The 21,984-nt window shown below is 47.5% G+C and overlaps 1 non-coding gene across 1 annotated transcript; it reads right to left on the bottom strand.

Moving 5' to 3' along the window:
- Window positions 1-13,927: 13,927 nt before the first annotated feature.
- TRNAM-CAU (transfer RNA methionine (anticodon CAU)) lies at window positions 13,928-13,999 on the bottom strand. The gene has a single exon. It is a non-coding gene; the product is annotated as a tRNA-Met (tRNA).
- Window positions 14,000-21,984: the final 7,985 nt, after the last annotated feature.

Raw genomic sequence — 21,984 nt, 5'->3', positions numbered from 1 at the left:
TTGTACGTTTTCCACTTTCACCGCCACTAATTAAGGTCGAGGTTGACGCAGGTCTCTTCTTGCCAGAAAGAAATATGGAAGCGGGACGAGTTGGTGTACTACTTAACTCCAATGATTGTGGTGTTTCCACTGCCTCCTCATCGACAACATCATCATCATCATCATCACGCGCAGCAGCTCTTCGGGCTAGGGTCAAAATGTCTGTTTGCTGCATGCCCGCTGGGGCTGCAGTGACCTTTATGATGACTGGGTCGTCGTTGGCAGAGTCTTCATCAGCAGCAGTATCCGCCACTTCTTGTTGAGCCTCATCACACTCCATAAGTCTGAGACTTTGGACGAGCTTCCTTTTACGCTTAAGTACCTTTGTTGGATCATGGTGTGCCTCACTCTCAGACGGCTGTGGTGCTGGTTCCCAAGTTTGATCCGTATCATCAGAAGGAGGTGTGCTTGAAGAGGATGTAGACACCACCCTTGATCTCTTCCTTGCTAGGGTTGTGGAAGACAATGAAGGATCATCAGGAGGAGTGGCTTCCTCAAATGATACCTCGCCTTGATTGTCGATTTCCTGATGTGCCCCTACTTCGGGAGGAACAACTATTGTGGGCACTTGTTGTGACCCTCCATGCACCTCTGCATGCGCATCTCCTTGCGCTGCCTCTCCTTCCACATGTACTTGGGCTTGTACTTGCACATGTGATTGTTGTTGCCGCTGTGGTTGTTCAACACTCGTCAGATGAGCTACAACAACCTGTGTTGATTGAGGGACATTGCTGCTGCTTTCTTGCGATGAGCCAACATCACTGGTCGATGGTGATTGAAGAAGTATACTGGCTGCCTCTGCAGCACTCAAGGGCTTGGACTTAAGTTGGCGTGGTGGTGGTGGTGGCACTGAGCCCAATGGAGCGGGGGTGCTGCTGCCAGCTTGGTCCCCAGCAGATCCCGCTGCAGCTGCTGCAGGCATACTTTTTTTTTTACTCACAAAAAAAGGGGCGGGCGGCACACCAGTGTCCTTGGTAACTTGCTTCTTCTGCTCCTTACTGGCACCTTTCTTGCTAGAGGAGCTACGGGTTACTTTTTTTGGGGCCATCTTCTTCAGAGCAGGTCAGCAGGCAGCAGTTGCACGAGTTGCAGAGGGTTCTGTGTCCAGACGTGACGTCGCGTGACGTTATGCTGCACACACCGCTGCAGGACTTCTTCCTGGCACTGGTGGTTCTATTGAGTCTTCTTGTGCACCTAAAAGCAATGGAAGACAGAGGAACATCAGTTCAGTTATACACCCCAAAAAATCGACAAAACACAGAAAAATGAGCACAATCCCATGCCATCCATGATGTTTACATTGAAGACACCCCACAGAAAGACTAGGGACATGCAAGTATGCAACACTCACTACCCCTGGGCATAAGGGATGAAAAGTAGGCAAAATAAGTGCAGGCCTCAGACACTGCCTCTCCTCAAAATGGCCCCCTTACACCCCAAGCACATGTTGCCTGTACCAGCCAGCACTCAAGATGGCCACCACCACCACCCACATGGCCAGTCCACATCAACAGTACACCCCCAAAAAACAGAAAAACTGCCAGAAATCACCACAATCCAATGCCATCCATGATGTTTACATCAAAGAGAGTGAGACAACACCACAGGCACACTCAGTCCATGCACCACCACCACCCCTGGGCAAGCAAAAGGCCACACCAGCAGCCCCCCAAAAACGACAAAAAACAATAAAATAAGCACAATCCCAGCCCATCCATGGCCTCAATTATGTTTAAATTCAAGAAGACACCCCACAGAAAGACTAGGCCCATGCAACACTCACCACCCCTGGGCAAAGGGCCACACCAGCAGGCCCAAAAAAACGACAAAAAACAATAAAATCTGCACAATCCCAGCCCATCCATGGCCTCAATGGTGTTTAAATTCAAGAAGACACCCCACAGAAAGACTAGGCTCATGCAACACTCACCACCCCTGGGCAAAGGGCCACACCAGCAGGCCCAAAAAAACGACAAAAAACAATAAAATCTGCACAATCCCAGTCCATCCATGGCCTCAATGGTGTTTAAATTCAAGAAGACACCCCTCAGAAACACTAGGCCCATGCAACACTCACTACCCCTGGGCATAAGGGATGAAAAGTAGGCAAAATAAGTGCAGGCCTCAGACACTGCCTCTCCTCAAAATGGCCCCCTTACACCCCAAGCACATGTTGCCTGTACCAGCCAGCACTCAAGATGGCCACCACCACCACCCACATGGCCAGTCCACATCAACAGTACACCCCCAAAAAACAGAAAAACAGCCAGAAATCACCACAATCCAATGCCATCCATGATGTTTACATCAAAGAGAGTGAGACAACACCACAGGCACACTCAGTCCATGCACCACCACCACCCCTGGGCAAGCAAAAGGCCACACCAGCAGCCCCCCAAAAACGACAAAAAACAATAAAATAAGCACAACCCCAGCCCATCCATGGCCTCAATTATGTTTAAATTCAAGAAGACACCCCACAGAAAGACTAGGCCCATGCAACACTCACCACCCCTGGGCAAAGGGCCACACCAGCAGGCCCAAAAAAACGACAAAAAACAATAAAATCTGCACAATCCCAGCCCATCCATGGCCTCAATGGTGTTTAAATTCAAGAAGACACCCCACAGAAAGACTAGGCCCATGCAACACTCACCACCCCTGGGCAAAGGGCCACACCAGCAGGCCCAAAAAAACGACAAAAAACAATAAAATCTGCACAATCCCAGTCCATCCATGGCCTCAATGGTGTTTAAATTCAAGAAGACACCCCTCAGAAACACTAGGCCCATGCAACACTCACTACCCCTGGGCATAAGGGATGAAAAGTAGGCAAAATAAGTGCAGGCCTCAGACACTGCCTCTCCTCAAAATGGCCCCCTTACACCCCAAGCACATGTTGCCTGTACCAGCCAGCACTCAAGATGGCCACCACCACCACCCACATGGCCAGTCCACATCAACAGTACACCCCCAAAAAACAGAAAAACAGCCAGAAATCACCACAATCCAATGCCATCCATGATGTTTACATCAAAGAGAGTGAGACAACACCACAGGCACACTCAGTCCATGCACCACCACCACCCCTGGGCAAGCAAAAGGCCACACCAGCAGCCCCCCAAAAACGACAAAAAACAATAAAATAAGCACAATCCCAGCCCATCCATGGCCTCAATTATGTTTAAATTCAAGAAGACACCCCACAGAAAGACTAGGCCCATGCAACACTCACCACCCCTGGGCAAAGGGCCACACCAGCAGGCCCAAAAAAACGACAAAAACCAATAAAATCTGCACAATCCCAGCCCATCCATGGCCTCAATGGTGTTTAAATTCAAGAAGACACCCCACAGAAAGACTAGGCCCATGCAACACTCACCACCCCTGGGCAAAGGGCCACACCAGCAGGCCCAAAAAAACGACAAAAAACAATAAAATCTGCACAATCCCAGCCCATCCATGGCCTCAATGGTGTTTAAATTCAAGAAGACACCCCTCAGAAACACTAGGCCCATGCAACACTCACTACCCCTGGGCATAAGGGATGAAAAGTAGGCAAAATAAGTGCAGGCCTCAGACACTGCCTCTCCTCAAAATGGCCCCCTTACACCCCAAGCACATGTTGCCTGTACCAGCCAGCACTCAAGATGGCCACCACCACCACCCACATGGCCAGACCACATCAACAGTACACCCCCAAAAAACAGAAAAACAGCCAGAAATCACCACAATCCAATGCCATCCATGATGTTTACATCAAAGAGAGTGAGACAACACCACAGGCACACTCAGTCCATGCACCACCACCACCCCTGGGCAAGCAAAAGGCCACACCAGCAGCCCCCCAAAAACGACAAAAAACAATAAAATAGGCACAATCCCAGCCCATCCATGGCCTCAATTATGTTTAAATTCAAGAAGACACCCCACAGAAAGACTAGGCCCATGCAACACTCACCACCCCTGGGCAAAGGGCCACACCAGCAGGCCCAAAAAAACGACAAAAAACAATAAAATCTGCACAATCCCAGCCCATCCATGGCCTCAATGGTGTTTAAATTCAACAAAACAGTTGTATCATGCACCCATAACCAACCCTGGTCCTACTGGATACTGTGGCTACCCACAATATAATTTATTTAATTTTCTGAAAAAGTTCCAAAATTGTACTTGCAGCAACTGTAATGCCCCAAACAAACTTACTTGTGAAAGTTGATTTCTAATCCAAAAGTGATCCAAAGACAGTCAAAAAGGCCTCAAATCCAAATATCCAGCAGCACCCACAAAAAGTAATCCTTCCAGCTCCAGATCCAAATGAAAGTGACCAGGAGATGGACAAAGCACTGGGAGGAGCCTGCTGGACAGGAACAGGAAGTTGGAGACTGTGGGGCACTTCCTTCCTCCCCCCCCCCCCCCAAAATGGACTCCTTGCAAAAAAAAAGGCCATGCAAATGTCAACCTGAGGAGTGATTCTGATAAAAATCATAATTTTCTGAAGGTTTATCCTGTTTGCTGGTGATTTTCTTGTGCGAAATTGCAAAATCTCTATTTCGCAAGTGCGAGATTGTTCCTTTCCGCCGCAACTACGTGTTCGCAATTGCGAACTCTCGCGAGGTGTGCTGTGCAAGGTGGCAAGCCGCGAGTACGTATTCGCGGGCGACAAACTCCCGCGGGAACACGCAGCAAGATCTAAAATGGCGCGTCACTCGCAAAGAAAAACAACTCGGCAAACGCTAAAATGACGGAAAGTGAACGCCGTGCACCACGCCGCGCGCCGCAATCAAGCAAAAAATCCGCCGCGAGCGGATTCACGGATTTTCGACAAATTCGCGAGCGTTCGCGGATTGCGGATTTGCCGAAAATCCGAAAAATCCGCGAGCGGAGCGGATTTTACGCCCATGCTTACTCAAGACCCTTGTCTACCTCATCCCCAGAGAGTACCTCCTGATCCTCCTCCTCAACTGCTGAATCAGTGTTGTGGAGATCTGGATCCCCAGAGGTTCCCTCTAAGGCTGGCATGCTCTCATGTAACTGAGAGAGTTTTCTGGCATCATATGTCTCTAAGAGACCTATCAGAAAGGGAATGGTGGGGTTAGACCCCTGCTTCAGTTTCCTGGAGACACAGATTTGTCTCATCTCCTGAAAACTGAGAGCTGCATATCTTGAAGTGACCTGTGGAGGGTCAACACTGACCAGGGGAGTCTCAGTAGAGTCCCCCTGAGTCGACATGCTTTTCTAGTGAGGTGTAAGTGGTGCACTTACCTACACTATATGTTTGCCTACTGATCCCTTGCTAGAGTTGTAGTTTAGGGTGTGCTAGGCCCTAGGAGCTACAACAGCTGGTTCAGTAGAACTCAGAGTATTCTAAGCTAAGTTATATGTACCTTTAGTACTTATGTGATCTTTCACAAGATATTCTTAGGATATGTGTGGTAAAACAACAGCAAGCTCAAATCCCACCGCTGCCACCAATGTGAGAAGTTGGCCTGATGTGCAGTGCTCACTATTCTAGTGATCACTATATATCAGTCCAAACAACCCTTATTGATGATTGGTTGTAAGTCAACCTTATAGACCAGCTATCCTAGTAGCATGGATACGAGCAGTCTAAGGCTAAGACTCTAGAGGGCGTGTTAAGCCAGCTGTTTTACCATCACATTACCCCTTGAACACCCAGTGAAAGGACACCACACAAGTTGTTATGAAAATAAACAGTGTATTTATTTATAACAAGACTACCCTGGCTCTTTATGAGACAGGGAGCTAAGCACACAACAAAACTCTTACGAAAATACTTTTAAGTTAGCACGTTACACAAATGCCCGAGGGGCACGAAAAACCATATACGCTAAAAGTGGAATGCGAATTACTAGCAGGTAAGTAACAGTTCTAATAGGCTTTGGAATCGCTAGGACTGGACTAGGGAATCGTTAGATTACTACTAGGAGGCCTAGGGGACTCGGGTGCAGAGTGTGCACTCTCACGCGGGATGCGGGACAAAGTCTATGGAAGCTAGAATTCACAAAGTTAGTGTTCACGGGCAAACCCGACCTGGTAGGGAGAAAACGACAGTGGATCCTGACCCTTGGATAGTGAGGCTATGCTGGGACACCGGAGTGCCGAAGTTACCTAGCCCAGGGGCTGCAGCTGCATAGGTCTGAAAAGACGTCGGGGATCTCGTTGCCGGACCAGGAGCCTGGAAGGAAGAAGTTGCTGGCAGGCGACCAGTGAAGGAAAGTTCGATGGATCCAAGCCTGGATCAAGGAAGAAGAAAACCTGAAAGCAGAGGGGACCAAGTTCTTGAATCACTAGCCAGTGATTAAGTGGGCACCAGGATGGCACCGGACGAAGTCACCGCAGTCAGGTGAGTGGGCACTGCTGGGCTCTGCAGTCTCTCGGACCAGGAGGCGTTGTCGGCGACCAGGATGGAGGTGCGAGCTGTCCCACGAAGGTTGAAGTCGTCGGCGTCGAAGTTACCCAGGAGTGGGCAACAAGCCTTGGCTAATTCAAGCCCACGCGGTGGACTCAAAATGGCGTCTTGAGTGGACCAGGAGGGTCCAGGGTGCTCCTCTTCGGGAAGGGAGCAAGGGCCAGTCTGGAGCAACCAGACCAGCAGCAGAAATGTCGTCGGGCGTCGTCAGGAAGGCCACAAGCCAACGGGCTAGTAGCCAAACAACGCGGTGAGCAGCGGAAAGCAGAAGGGCCCCACGCAGATCGTGGAGATGCTGGGGGGCTGCACTTCGGAGCTGGAGCTGCTCAGAGTCGGGGCTTCTCGGACCCCAAAGCACTCACCAGTAGATTACTCGGCGGGCTTGCTGGAAAGAAGTCGTGCAGTCTTGCAGATGGCCGGTCCCTTGAGGTCTCGTCGCACCCACGGTTCTCAGCTGGGCTGTAGAGGTGGGTAGAGGTCAGAGGTGCCAGGGAAGCCGGTTCTCGTCGAGCTGGGCAGTCGGATTCCGAAGGAAGGACTTACAGCAGACCGCAGTGTTCTTGGATGGTGCCTGCGGATGCAGGGTGACTACTCCTTAGTCACAAGGGAGAAATCTTAGGAAGAAGTCTTGAGTTCCTTTCGCAGAAAGTAGTTTCAGGATTCAAAGATGATCTGATTTGGAAGGGGGCCAGTCTCTACCTTTATCCTGTAAAAAGGGGCTGGCACGCGACTAAGTCCTGCCCTATGGGTGGGACTAGGAGGGGGGTGGTTACACCCACTTCCTTGGCGGGCTTTTCCCCAGCACAGGGTCTGGAGTGACCCTGGAACTGGTTCCAGCCAGCCTATGCACAGTGAGCACCGGGGTGCCACGTGCAGTCACCTTCCTCTAAAGCCCTGCCTACCTACAATACACAAAACCCTGTCTGGGACGGTGCTGGCACCGCCCCTGGCAGGAAACCCTTTGTCCTTATCTCCTGCTCTGGGAGGACTCCCAGCAGCAGGAGGGCAGACTTGTGTCTCGGTGGCAGCATCCATTTTGTGGATGCTAAGGCTCTGTCTGACTTTTAACTGGGTTATAGGTTACAGGCATGTCGTGTCCCTCTAGAAGGGTGGAATGCTAACCCCGTCGCCAGAATTGGCGAGGGGTTAGTATTCCAATTCGTATGACACCTTACTCGACATGTTTTGATAAAGCGATACCAGAGTTGGCACATAACCGCGAGGATTATAATGCACTTAAGAGTATATGGTATGCGATATCATGGAAACGGCTAAGGGATGGATCCCGAAAGCCGCAGACAGGCTCAGCTCATGCTAGAGCACCATCTCACACGATTCCAAGCACTCTGCCTTCAGGATTGTTAAGGCCTGCCATAGGAGTGACTGATAGGAGATCTGTGTGTCCATTTTAGGGTTAGATATAGGTATACTATATCTAAAGCAAAGGGTGAGTACACCACCTTGCCCCAGCTGTCGTGCAGCCAGTTGTGTCAGTTTTAGTTAGTCAATCCAGGGGTGGCACAATACATGCTTCAGCCCCTGGGAGACTTCTGGGTGCACCTCAGCCCTGGGTACAGGGACTTGGAGAGGGCCCAGTGCCAATTCAGTACCTGAGTACAATTTGGATAGAGAGAACAGCTAGGCTGTGGGTCTGATTAGCAGGCCCACAGCCAGGGAAAGTCGTAAACCAGTGCAGCAAAAAGCAAAAATCTGGGTGATCATAGGATTGCAGACCCTACTCTCCTACAGAGAGAGGTAGAGAGAGAGGTAGAGAGAGAGGTAGAAAGGTAGAGAGAGAGGTAGATGGAGAGAGATAGAGAGAGATAGAGGGAGATAGAGAGAGCTAGAGAGGTAGAGGTAGAGAGATCGAGAGAGAGATAGGTAGAGAGGGAGAGAGGGAGAGAGGGAGAGGGGTAGAGGGAGAGGGGTAGATGGAGAGGGGTAGAGAGAGAGGTAGAGAGAGAGAGGTAAGAGAGAGAGAGAGAGAGAGAGGTAGAGGTAGAGAGAGAGGTAGAGGTAGAGAGAGAGGTAGAGAGAGAGAGGTAGAGAGGAACACAGACATGTTTAGTGCCACTGCTTTCTGTCTGCCAACAATCAGGTCAAAAATGAAACCCACGACAATGAAAATATATATTACCCGTACTTGGAAGACAGGTGTTGATAGGATATTATGAATTATTGTCTGTTTTTAAAAACGTGTATTTTGAGAAGACGTGCTATCTGCCAAGCGCGCTCTCACCTTTGACTTCCGTCTCGTGGTGGGCCTCCCACCCACAGTGCCACACGCCGCTCTGCGATGATAAAAGCGCGCCCTAGCACTTCCAGCATGGTGGAATATGCCTAGCATGCCAACGGCCAGACCTGGCTTGCGTCACAAAACTGAGCTAGAAGATAGCTCAGCGGGCTGGAAGTCTGCAATGGAGATGTGCGAAGAGGAGGTGGTGTAACGGTCAGAGCTTCCGGCTTTGGAAATGGGAAGACAAGTTCGAGTCATGGCATGCCCTTAACATCCTGTGATTATGGGCAAATCATTTATCTCCCGTGCCTTAAAAATATAATGTAACTGGTATCCATGTAAACCGATTTATTATCTTCAGGTTGAGGACATCATATATATATATATATATATATATATATATATATATATATATATATATATATATATATATATATATATATATATGAAACTGTGTATCTAATTGCAGTGTGTAACAACTACACATATTAAGGAAGAGATAATTCAACTTTCTTTCTGTACAGAAATGAATCTGAGGGTCAGAGCAGTGCCAGATTTCCAGGGTGTCCACCCACCTGACGCAGATGTGCCTGAAGTGAAGGTTCCGGTCATCAAGGACCTTCAATGGAAGAGGAGATTTGTGTAATAAATAGATTCAACCAATAATTAACATAAGGGTGATCTCAGCAGGAACGCAGACATGTTTAGTGCCACTGCATTCTGTCTTCCTACAATCAGGTCGAAAATTAAACCCACCGACAATAAAAACATATATCACCTGTACTTGGAAGAAAGGTGTTGATAGTATATTAAGAATTATTGTCTGTTTTTAAAAATGTGTATTTTAAGAAGACGTGCTATCTGCCATCATATATATATATATATATATATATATATATATATGAAACTGTGTATCCAATTGCAGTGTGTAACAACTACACATATTAAGGAAGAGATAATTCAACTTTGTAGAGTGCATTATGTCAAAAAGTCACTGTAGACGTTAATCGAGGATTCAAATCTGGATGCTTGGAGCTAGGTCTTTGGGTCACAGTAACCTACTCCCACGGCGTCCACAGACATGGCCCAATATAAAACTGTAATTATTTCCATGATTGAGGGGATTTTAGAAAGCACAAAGAATTTAAGCCTGTTTATTAAAAAACATAGAACCCTTTCTCCTCAATTAAATGAAACAGACGGGACTTTGTCCGTTCAAAATGAATGTACACCATGTTTTGGCGCTTATTGCTTCTTGACAAAAATATACACAGCATCTTCTTGGGCAGTGCTTCTGGGGCCACCCGACTGCAGGCTGGAACTGAGGCGAAGTGAAGAGTCTCGGCCGCTAGACGCGCTCTGTGGTAGGGGAGGGGCGGAGTGGTGCCGCGAGGAAAGCCATCTGTGAATCCAAAAGAAGTAAGGAGCACAGTGGGGGCCAAGACATGCGTGAAAATCAGTGTTACGGGAGAAGGGCTTCAAAAGGTGGGTGAAAATGATATAGTGGCATTTTAAGAGCGAAACAAGGAAACAACAAGCAGTGGCAAGGGAAGCAAGCAGAGACAGAGCAAGGAGTCTGCGACAAGGCAGGCAGTTAGAGGCATGCAGGTAGCAACAGGGCATGCTGGCAGGGGTGTTCAGGGAAAGAAAGCATGGGCAGAGGAGGGCCGGAGAAAACAAGCAGGGACAGGCCAAGGAAAGAGGGGGCATGAAGGTATGGCTAGGATAGACACACAGAAAGAACGCAGGGACAGGACAAGAAATCTGGAGCAGCGTAAGTATGCAGGGAAAGAAAGCATCGACGGGAGAAGGAGTAGCAAGCCTAACAAGCTCTCTGCATTGCTGTGGCGGGGGCAGGGGAGCGGGAGCGCATTCCTTTGTAGTCTGATGTAGGAGGCGGGGGAGCGGCAGTCTTTGAAGTCTGATGCGAGGCACAGACAAATGGTGGTGTGAGACGTGGCTGGCGATGGCGTGCACGCGCATAGATCACATGAACTGTATGCGATCCGCAGCCGTTTTGGTAGACTTTTCTTTTCCGCTTACTATAATCTTGCCGAGCAATGCGCAAACGCATTGGCTCAGGCGAGACCTAAAAAGCATTGCATCATTATCAGTTATCTTATGCATGACACGTACATGTTTGAGGAGTGGTTATGTATGACATTGTCATGTTTTATTTGGGACATTCTACACATCACTCCCAATGTCAATGCTGTAACATGATGCTGAACACACGTTCAATTGCTTTCAGTAAGTAAGCCCTTTAAAGTTTAAACCAAGTCCTAAAGGTAGGGTACATGAACTCTGACCCCTGGCAGTATATACATTATAATCCCAAAGAACTTGTTGCACTAATAGCAGAAGCCTGAACAAGGCATTGACAGCCCCAGGTAGCACAGTAGGGATGACACGTCTAACCCCAAGGATTGATATAGCGCATCACTCATAGAAAAGGGGTTTTGACCCAGTTTCCCTAAGGCAGGAGTAACCAAAGCCCCCTTTTGGGTTCTGCACTTATTTTACCTTCTCCCTCTTCTCTTCCTTCTCTAGGGTTCTAGGTCGGTGGATCCAGACTCGAGGTTCTTTAAAGCTCGAGGAGTTACCTAGATCCAGTCTTATCTCAGTGACGGTCTCCCATCACATGCTTCAAGCCCTGTAGACCCCCATACAAGAGCCATCCCTACGTAGCCTTTGGCTGTCCATATGCCTACACTGTGTCCACCTGTCCCCTGCTGCCACCGGCACACTGACTGCCTCCTGCTTTGGAGCTGTTCCCGCCTAGCCTGTAGCTCAACACAATCCCTGGCAACTTAGTGGCCCATGAACCTCTACCTTACCAGGACTCAAGCAGGCCATGACTGTCCCACTGCTCCCTGTCCTCCTCCAGAAGACAGTTCAGCACACCACCCACCAAACCCTAAGCTCAATAGTGTTGGCTCTACAGGTTACCTAAGTCAGGATGTGCCAAAAATCAAGATTTTTTATTGATTTAGCTTTGCAATAAAACCATACAATAATTAGACATAAATGTACACCTTGCACATTACCTAGATGCATTTGTTGTGTTAAAAAATACATATAGCGAGTAATACAACATTTTAGAAGATGTTCCCATAATCATGTTCCCTTATTACGGGCATGCCTCCCTCCTGCATATCCTTTTATATAAATTACAGTCTCCATAGGTTGTACGCCTCACATAGGCCATAGGTTCAGGATGGGCTGCAGATGGGACCTTCATCCCACCAAAATATGCGCCTTGCAGCAGGCTGGCTGGATGAGCAGTCAGTTCACTTCCTGTGTAGATGTGCGAAGTGGGAAATTGTTGCTTGGCTTCGCTGATGCACAGTTTCTGACTTTGTGTAACATGATTTGTTATAAAATAAATTTCCCTCACATTGCCTTAGTGAAAATCTTGCACTCAGTTGCTGCAACAAATTATTACATTTTTCTTTGTGCTCAGGAAGCTTGCCCCCTTTGTGATTTACATTTGTTTTAAGATTTAATTGTTTCTGTAGTGCAAGAGTGCATTGTTTTTTTATTTATTTAAACATTAAACACAAAAACACATAAACATTACGAAACGTAAATAGAAAAATATTTCAGTATATAATGTTCTTTTGTTCTTTGAAATGTTTATCTCAAAGTTCTAATTGACCTTTCACATGAATCAAAAACAACTAGTCTTCATTACCCAATCACCTTTTATGTGTTACTTTTAACCCTGGGCAAAGCACTACGCTACGCTCGCGTGGATAATAATCAACAGCTACTCCAGAGGGAAAATCATTGGATTTACATGATGAACTCTAACAAACTTTTTGGTTTAAATGATCGCATAGAATGTTCTTGCTATTTATAAATATGTGTAATTTGACAACATGTAGGTGTTTCCTACATACTCTTTGAACCTGTTTTTTGATGTTTTTTGGTACATCCTACCATAGATATAGCGTTACTGTGAACATTTTCCTAACATTTAATTATTGAATTGGATTTAAGCATTTGTTTATCTCTAGGATTCATGTTTTACTCATTTTATTTTGCATATCTTCCTTTTACATATCTTTCACACACTTCTTTCGTTTTCACATGATCTGAACATAACACAATCTTTCCTCTACCTTCACGAGTAGTGAGCGGCACTCGGCAACCAATCAGAGCGCTTCCTCCTCGGTCTTTAGGAAGTCGCTTTTTGAGCATAACAAACATGTATGCTGTGAACTCGACATCCGCGTAACCAGCAGGAATAGCAAGAGACGCCACGCGTCTCAGAAGTAAGTTTCGTATACAATGACGTTGCATTATAGAAGCCTGAAGCTTGTTTAGCTATATGCTAATCACCGCGTTTTTTCGTTTCAGTATTTCTCATAATCATGAACACTAAGATTTAAATGGTAGCTAATTTTCTACCGTCGACATGTAAGTACACGCCAGATCGTGTGCGTCATTTTGTTTCAAAGCACTTTTTTCACCCTGCACTCAGGTATTTCACATCACTATCACGGGGCACAGACTCACGAACGCTATGCAATTATTAGGTTGCACAAAATGAACAAAAAACTTTACATACATTTTTTTGTTAATTGATAGGATGTTATTGTCATTTGTTTAATGTTTTGTTTAATTTCATCTTTTCTAGAAAATGCTCCCTGATGAAGGGCTATCTAATGCCCGAAATGCATTGGAAATAATGAGAGGCATTGATGTCAAGTGAATATATTATATGCAATGAAATGAAAAGAATTTCATACAGAAAGAGAAGCAAATGAATTTGTGGATGAAAAATAAAAAATAAATAACTTTCTCAATGAGCACATTCTCAAGAGCATTATGATTTAACCTTTATAAGAATCCCTGATTCACTATCAAGGAGAGAAGGTGTGCACCAGGGATGCGACTAATTTCTGATTGGAAGCCCTATTTTCTAAAAGCTGCCTGGAGCACATCAGGGAGCCTCTCTGTAAATGTAACATGTCTTTGATGTGCTTTGCAACACCTTTCTGCTTTTTCTCTGCATTGTAATTTTGAGGCCCTTGTCTCACCCCAGACAATGGTTCTCTGTGGGCACACAGGCTCATTTAGAATCCGCTCTTTGCTCAGGGAAATATAAAAACCATTGCATGGATACACAAAGAATAAAAACAACCAAAGAGCGCAAATACTTAAATATATTATAAACTCCATTAATTAAAATAAAAACACATGAATTTAAAAGTTAGCAGAGGATGGTTTCGATCCATCGACCTCTGGGTTATGGGCCCAGCACGCTTCCGCTGCGCCACTCTGCTGCTGTCACGAATCGTCGTATGTCTACTTTATGATGCTGCACTGCAGCGCAGGCGTCACCAACTCTTCCGAGATCAGCCAATGAGGAGCGTGCGTTTCATTGCCGCTCGGAACAGACAGAGGACGGAGTTGAGCGGCTGGGACTTCTAGTCTGACTTATCTGCTGCTTCATCCTCTATGAAATACCGGGGAATTAATGAGTGAAAAGATGGAAAGGCGACTCACACTCGTTTTTAATTTTCCACTTTCAAAGGAAAGTCCTGCCGGCTCGCGCTGTCATTCGCTGGCCCATTCAGGATACACTGAACTCTTATTTCCTTCCCCTCTTTTCTGAACCTTTTTGTCGTTTGCAATCTGTGCTCTGATACTTCTCTCTGCTAAGAAATCCACAGCATTTGTTCTATATAAGAATAAGTGAAGGGGGGGGGGGGGGGGCGCGTCCAGCATTCTGCTGGTTTGTCCTGAGACCTCCTCTACGCAGGCGCTGTTGCAGGCCGACACTGTGGGGCCCCCCACTGGCCGACACTGTGGGGCCCCCCACTGTCCCACACTTTGGTTCCTTCTTATTTAATCCTCTCAGAGCACAAGCAGCGCTCACTCTTTATGATCAGTGATGGAGGCGCCTGTCAGCGCTGCAGGTGTCCAGATTGTTGCAACAAACCACCAAATGGCCATTCCCTCCTCTCCCCTCCCCACCTCAATGAGGGGCGTCAAAGCCAAAGGGTGAAGCCTTCATCAAATTCCACATCACAAAAATACAAGATTTAATTAAATGGAATAATCAGTACTTTAGAAAAAATGAAGCGTGATCAGTAAAGGCAGCTTTTTTGGAAAGTGGGATTGTTCTGCCAGGGTAATCTTCGGAGAGAGATGCACTAGAATGAGAGGCTTCTATGCGGTGTGTGTGTGTAGGTGTGTCTGTGTGTGTGGGGGGAAGGGGGGCTTTTAAAAGCTTTATTGTATTTTTCGGCCTGCTCGATGCTGTACTGTACACTTTCTCACCAGGTCTCCTCAGTTTCGATTTAATTAAATGGAATAATCAGTACTTTAGAAAAAATGAAGCGTGATCAATAAAGGCAGCTTTTTTGGAAAGTGGGATTGTTCTGCCAGGGTAATCTTCGGAGAGAGATGCACTAGAATGAGAGGCTTCTATGCGGTGTGTGTGTAGGTGTGTCTGTGTGTGTGGGGGGAAGGGGGGCTTTTAAAAGCTTTATTGTATTTTTCGGCCTGCTCGATGCTGTACTGTACACTTTCTCACCAGGTCTCCTCAGTTTCCCCCTAACTGATCTCAGAGTCGTAACTAGCAGTAGCATTGTCCACAGTGTAGGGATTGGTAGAGACACACATTGTCCCTTTCACAGCCCCCCCCCCTCCTCCCGTACTACGGAGTGGCAGCCAATTGGTGACAGTAGCATTGGTAAAGTTCTTTTCAAAGAAGTCTACTAAACCACCTGTGTACAGTCTGCACAGCATTAGTTATCCACACATCCACAATTCTATGTCAGGACAGGAGGCTCTGATTATGCTTTCTCATTTCTTTAATGAAATGCTCAGCAGCCAATAAAAACAAAAACTACAAATCCCACGAACACTTGGGAATGACCATAGAGATTACACTATATAAGGTCCAAACACTAGTCCTTCTTCCTCTTTCTTTGCTGCTCCGCAGCCAGTTAAGTCTCTTTACCTTTATTATGATACATTTGCTTATATTGCTTTTCTAGCTTATTGTTGTTTACACTTGCCTTGCATTCCGCTGCTTGTATATCTTGTGCGCGGTGCTTGTGTACTTTTCGTCCGGCTCCTCTTTCGGTGCCGGTGTTTTGGGCGTCCGTCTTGCGGGGTGTCTTCTTGGGAGCGTGTGTTCACCTCCCTGCGCCTGGCCGCTTGTGCCCGGTTGCGTTGGTGGAGTGGGAGCAGGGGTCGTCGGCTTCTTAGGAGAGCGCGGGCGCTCTCGAGCCGGTGTTTCAGCGGCAGCAGCGTCGCGCATGCGCGCTGCTTTCTTTCCGGCTTCAGGCTGTGTCTCCTCACGCCGGTCGAGTGAAGGAACGCTTCTCACCAGCGCTCACGCCCACAGCCCTGAACTTTCGACCCCGGTCGACGCCGGAGCACAGGAAAGTGCTTTGGTTGTTATTATTGTGTGCATAGGCTCTGCCTAGAGTGATTCTAGTTGGCAGGCTTGTCTCCCTCCACATTCTAATTGTTTTGTCTTGAGTTTGGTTCTTCCAATCTCACTTTAGCCTGCTTTGGGGTGGTCACTCCCCCTTATTTGTATCTGTGATACTCAATATCTGTTCCAGTCATCTTGTGGGCACTGAATTTCTGCACTCTGGTGCGATGGCTGATTACTATGACGCAGATGATGACTGTTTTTATGATGAACAAGAGGATGACTCTCTTGAGTATAACCTGGTGGAGGAATTGGATAAAGGAGTGCAACTTTCAGTGAATAAGGCGCTTGTTAGAGCTATAAATCCTCTAAAACGTCATTTGAATCAATATGCTGTTCAACAGGGCTGGTTGCCTCCATCCCAGAAGTCCGCCAAGTCGCCTCGTAACCCTCATAAATCAGACTTTCAGAGACTGGCGAAGACTTTGACTTCGGAAAAGCCCAAATCTTCTGCGTCACGCTGCACGGAGGAGTCAGACCATGCTCAGACCTCTTCAGGTCAGGATTCTCCCCCTCCGACAAAACGTCTCCGCAAGGAGCATTTTGTTGACGCCCCTGCGCGTCCTCTCCTTTTGAATTTTGAGCCAGAGGACATTGTCCATCCTAATTCGTCATCGTGGTTACCCGCACCGGAGGTGGCCGCCTATCTTGAGGCGCATGTTCGCCAGCCATTTGAAGCGCCAGTGCGGACTAGGCTTCGCTTCGAATGCCCGAGGCCGGACCTTGCGGGCCACTTAGCTGAGACTCCGGAAGTGGACCCGATGATGGTTACCTACCTTAAGAAATATTCCAAGGATCCTAAAAAGGGCCTGGACCGTTCCTGGAGGTCTTGCCAGGATAAGTTACTGGACATGCTTGGCCCCCTTTCCAAGATCCTAGATCTCGGCTTCAAAGCTAAGGAAGCTTCAGCAACTGTCAACCCGGATGAGCTCATCGAGTGGGCTCAGCGGGCGGTCTGCATGCTAGGGAATGCTAATTGCGCGATTTCTGCAGAACGGCGTAGGTCCATTCTCCTCAAGTTGGATCCCAAATTGGCGGAATTGGCGACTTCAGAGGCCGGTCTGGAGGCACAGGGCCTTTTATTTGGTCAACCCTTTTTGAAGGAGCTCACAAAATTTGTGTCCGCCTTCAGCGGAATTGATAAAGCACAGGCGTCCTTGCGCCGGGCCATGCGCCCGGTTTTTGCCAAGGCCGGACGACAGCGGGGATGGTCGTTCGGCCGTGGGTCGCAGCAGTAGTCCCAGAGAGGAGCCTCGCAGCAGCGTGGTGGGCAGTATGACTCTGGTTACTCCACTCGCGCCAATTTCTACCCTTCCCGTAAAGGAAAAGGTCAATACGGCAAAGGGCGATCTGGTGGACGCCAGGGCCACTATCAAGATTCCGGAGCTACAGGTGAGCCTAATTCAAGCATGCGATGTGATGTTGGGGGGCAGAGTGCAATTTTTTCTGAACAATTGGCGCATGATCTCCAACGATGCTTGGGTGCTAGAAACCGTTCAGGGTTTCAAGATAGAGTTCTATCACCCAATGCATCAGACCCGTCTTCCACCTCCTATGCTTTTTTCCCGTCACTCTCAGGCTTGTCTGTCAGGCGAAATCGAGGTTCTCCTCAGCAAAGGAGCGATTGTTCCTACCGAACGCCATCCGAAGGGCTTTGTCAGCTCAGTCTTTCTGGTCGAGAAAAAAGGAGGCGGGTCTCGCCTAGTTCTCAACCTGAAAGACTTCAACAGCGGAGTGGTTTACAGACACTTCAAGATGGAGGGCATCCATCTTCTGCGGGATCTCCTTCGGGAGGGAGATTGGATCTGAAGGATGCATATCTGTCAAACCCGATTTACAGGCCCCATCGCCGATTTCTCCAGTTTCAATGGCTGGGGCGTTGGTACGAGTATCAGGTTCTCCCGTTCGGCCTTTCGTCGGCACCATGGTGCTTCACGAAATTGCTGAGGCCAGTTGTAGAGAATCTTCGTTCCAGGGGAGTCAGACTGATCATATATCTGGACGACATTCTTTTTATGGCGGATTGTCCTCTCAAGCTTCTGCAACATCTGGAGTGGTCCATCACACTCTTGCAGTCTCTAGGTTTTCTAGTCAATGTTCCGAAATCGGTTTTGGTTCCCACTCAATCTATCGATTTTTTGGGCTTTCAGATAGCTTCGGTGACTTGCCAACTTCTCTTGCCCAATCAGAAGCTCAGTTACATCAGGAGGGAATTGACGTCTGTTATTTCCAAACAGACTGTGTCGTTGAGGTCGTTGGCACGTGTGGTAGGTCTTCTAGCGTCCTCCATTCAGGCAATCTTTCCGGGTCCTCTACATTACAGGGCGATGCAACGCCTGAAGATTCAGCATCTCCGGAAAGGCCTCCGCTATTCGGATCAAGTTCCTCTTTCGGAGGAGGTGCGGGGGGAGATGCAATGGTGGCTGGACAACATGGAGGCCTGGAACGGTCGAGCCCTGTTCGGTTCATCTCCGGAACTGGTGATCGAATCGGATGCCAGTCAGTGGGGTTGGGGAGCCCGTTGCGGGTCTGTCTCGACAGGGGGTCGTTGGTCACCACAGGAGTTGTCTCTCCACATAAATTGTCTGGAACTCCTGGCGGGTTCCTTTGCGATACGGTGTTTTTCTCCCCTACAGACGAGTTGTTGCATTCTTCTCCGAATGGACAACGTGTCCGCAGTCCGCTATGTCAACAAGCTGGGCGGGACTCGGTCCAAGATCTTAGCGGAGATCGCCAAGGATTTTTGGCATTTTTGCCTACACCGGAAGATCACGGTTATTGCAGAGTATCTTCCGGGTCGCAACAATCAAGTTGCGGATTGGCACTCCCGACATCTTCGGGATTTCAGCGACTGGAGACTTCATCCTCGAGTCTTCCGTGCCATTCTTCGGCAGTGGGGCCAGTGTCACCTGGATCTGTTTGCCTCTCGCCTCAACGCGCAACTTCCCCAGTTTTACAGCTGGAGACCGGATCCCTTAGCTCTGGCCACAGACGCTTTTCTCCAACAGTGGCCATCGACTCTTTGTTACGCGTTTCCCCCGTTCATGATGCTTCCCAGAGTGCTTGCTTACACCAAGCGGTTTCGAGCGGAGCTGATTCTGATTGCTCCCTTGTGGAAGGCTCAAGCGTGGTTCCCGGTTCTCCTGGAGATGTGTTGCGCACCTCCCCTCCTTCTTCCCCTGAGGTGGAATCTGTTGCAGGATCCTCTCGGAGATCCGCATCCCCTCATTCTTTCCAGCACTCTCCAGTTGCTGGCATGGCGAATCTCGGGGATCGTTGGTCGATCCCTGGCATTTCTAGCGATGCTGACAAATTCATTAGTAACGCCTGGTCTCCCAATACCCACAAGCGGTATCGGGGAGCTTGGAAACGCTGGTGTGATTGGTGTGTTCAACGGGAAGTTGATCCCGTTTCAGCGGATGTCAGTCTAATCATTAATTTTTTGACTTCCTTGGCCACTTCCGGTCTGGCTTATCGGACCGTTAATAGTTTTCGTTCTGCTATTTCTGCGGGCCATGTCCACATTGATGGTAAACCTGTTGGTGAACATCATTTGCTTTCCAAACTGCTTAAAGGGATTCGTCTTGCGAAACCCCCACACCGAAATATGTGTCGTTGTGGGATGTTTCGGTTGTCCTGAGGTTTTTGGAGGCTTGGCCTTCTAATCTTTTGTTGTCCCGTAAACAGTTGTCTGCAAAACTGACCATGTTGCTGTTTCTGGTATCTTGCAAGCGTGTTTCGGATATTCGCGCTTTAGACCTTGCGGGTCGCAGTTTCACCCCTGAGGGTGTTACTTTCACTCTCTCTAGGAGAACTAAATCCAACACTTCCTCCATAACATATCCTTCTTTTCCTGATCATCCCAATCTTTGTGTTGTCCAGTGTTTGAAGGATTATGAGGTGAGTACCGCTTCTTTGCGTACGGACATGCAAGGTCAGTTGTTGATCGCCTTGCAGAAGCCTTTCCGTCCTGTTGCACGGGCTACTCTGGCTCGCTGGGTGCGCTGGCTCATGTCTGAGGCAGGCATTGATGTTTCTGTGTTTGGGGCACATTCTGCTAGAGGGGCAATGGCCTCAAAAGCTTATTCCATGGGTGTTACTTTATTTGACATTATGAGAGCTGCAGACTGGTCTTCAGACTCTGTTTTCAAACAGTTTTATTATAAACCAATTGTTAGTGTTGCTTCTGTTGTGGTGGACGAGCTTTGAACAAGCATAATCAGAGCCTCCTGTCCTGACATAGAATTCAAAATTTGCAAACATTCGTGACAAGAATTTTCAATTCTATTAAGGACTAGGAGGCGAGGATTATCCCACCCTTATTATGACTATGTTGCATTGTTATGTACTGTATTATATTTGCATATTATTGCAGATCTATATTTCCTTGTTCTTTTTCCCCCCCTGACTGGCTTTGATTTTTTCTCCATTATTTGGATATTACGGCTCTGTATCTCTTTTCAGGTTCAGATCAGAAATGATGTGGTTGATCTTCCTCGAGAGTCTCCTATGTCTCCTAGTTCTCGGGCCCAGGATTCCTCCATCATCTGCTACAGGATCCTTTGGATTTCGGCAGCGTGCTTGGAACTGTTGTTGTTGCTCTACCTGGGATTGTTTTTTGATGTTGAACTGTTTCCCCAAAGAAAGAGGAAGAAGGACTAGTGTTTGGACCTTATATAGTGTAATCTCTATGGTCATTCCCAAGTGTTCATGGGATTTGTAGTTTTTGTTTTTATTGGCTGCTGAGCATTTCATTAAAGAAATGAGAAAGCATAATCCTCGCCTCCTAGTCCTTAATAGAATTGAAAATTCTTGTCACGAATGTTTGCAAATTTTGAATTCATTCTTTGTGCATGTGTGAGAGCGTATATATGTGTCCTTGTGTCAGGGCTCATGTGTGTGCGTGTGTCCTTGTGCCAATGCACATATGGATGCCTTGTTTCAGGGTGCGTATTTGACCTTGGAGATGTTGTTTCTTGTTGTGTGAGCCTTTGCTACAGTTTCCTCTTGCCTGAGATGTTGTTGCAGTTTCCTCTTGATGGATTATTTGTCACAATGTCCTCTTTTTTTTTTTTGTTCGATATAATTTTTTATTAGTATTTCATGTTCAAAAATAATGCATATAAAATATATGAGTATACTAGTCCATATGTGAAATAAATAATAAATTACATGAACTCATTTCAATATACTATGGACAGGAAAATGTGTAGCATGTTAATTACACTGTTAGAATGTCCTCTTATCTGAGATGTTGTTTCCTGTCGTGTGAGACTTTGTTACAGTTTCCTGTTGTCTGAGATGTCGTTTCTTGTCGTGTGAGCCTTTGCTACCGTTTCCTTTAGCTAAAACGCTGTTGCAGTTTTCCACTGTCTGACACTTAGTTTCATTTTCCTCTTGTCTGAGATGCTGTTGCCGTTCTCTTTACCCTGACACGTTGTTGAATTTTTCTCTCGAGTGTGATACTGTTGCAGGGCTCCTTGTCCACGTCTGGTCCTTGAGCGACCAATGGACTTTGGCAGAAAAGCAGCACGAGTTAAAGCCCCGTACTGCTGAAAAAAGAGTGAAAATAGTGACGTCAACAGTGTAATATTAGTTCTATGCAAGGAAAGAAATACCTGGCGGCCGATTGAAGTGTGACAAACATCAATAATCAGGCTACGGTGGGCCTCTCAGGCCTCTGGCCCTTAGTGCCACTGCACCTGCTGCACCAGTGAGAGCCACGCCCCCGAGCGAGTGAAAGGCGCGCGGAGAAGCGTGAAAGGGAGCTAATAACGTCAGCGAAGCATCGAATGAGGGGGCAGCGACGCATGGAAT

Source organism: Lissotriton helveticus, chromosome 12 (genome assembly GCF_964261635.1).
Source record: "Lissotriton helveticus chromosome 12, aLisHel1.1, whole genome shotgun sequence".
Classification (NCBI taxonomy): Eukaryota; Metazoa; Chordata; class Amphibia; order Caudata; family Salamandridae; genus Lissotriton; species Lissotriton helveticus.
This window is presented reverse-complemented; position numbering and strand designations above follow the sequence as displayed.